General features: G+C 34.7%; 1 non-coding gene across 1 annotated transcript; it reads right to left on the bottom strand.

Annotated features, from left to right (window-relative positions):
- Window positions 1-237: 237 nt before the first annotated feature.
- On the bottom strand, window positions 238-311 carry TRNAT-AGU (transfer RNA threonine (anticodon AGU)). The gene has a single exon. It is a non-coding gene; the product is annotated as a tRNA-Thr (tRNA).
- Window positions 312-590: the final 279 nt, after the last annotated feature.

The raw sequence follows: 590 nt of genomic DNA, 5'->3' as shown, positions 1-590 counted from the left end.
AGGTTGGCAGCAACTTGAGAAACGGAAATGATTGCAAATTAAATGATGGGTTTTGAATGTTTAAGAGATGATATGAACCAACTGAATTAACTCAAAGTTTATATTTCCATGATTCTTCAAAAATTATTACCAAACAACATATGTGAATGGAAGTAGTATGCAATAGGATAGAATTCAGAAATGAGGTTCTTTTCTTTTATTTTCTATTGCAAAAAAAAAAAAAAAATTAAACATCCTTGCTTTCATTGAGAGTCGAACTCAAGACCTCCCGCTTACTAAACGGGTGCTCTAACCAACTGAGCTATGAAAGCCACGTTGAGGTTTAAAGCTATTTTTCAATTATATATAAATAAGTATAAAGTAAAAAACGGAAGAGAAATAGCAGAAATAGAGGATAAGTGAAAATCTGAACTTCCCTGAGTCTGCTGCTGCTACTGTGTACCTCATATCATCAAACTTGGAAACTTCCACACCTCCATATACCCAACCCTGCATTTCATTACTAACTTTGGTGGTGCTCCTCCCTGTGAATACTGCTGCTACGTTTCTCTCTGTTTTCCACACAAAAAACAAGCATGAAGAAAAGGTTA

The sequence above is a fragment of the Gossypium hirsutum genome, chromosome D12 (assembly GCF_007990345.1).
Source record: "Gossypium hirsutum isolate 1008001.06 chromosome D12, Gossypium_hirsutum_v2.1, whole genome shotgun sequence".
Classification (NCBI taxonomy): domain Eukaryota; kingdom Viridiplantae; phylum Streptophyta; class Magnoliopsida; order Malvales; family Malvaceae; genus Gossypium; species Gossypium hirsutum.
This window is presented reverse-complemented; position numbering and strand designations above follow the sequence as displayed.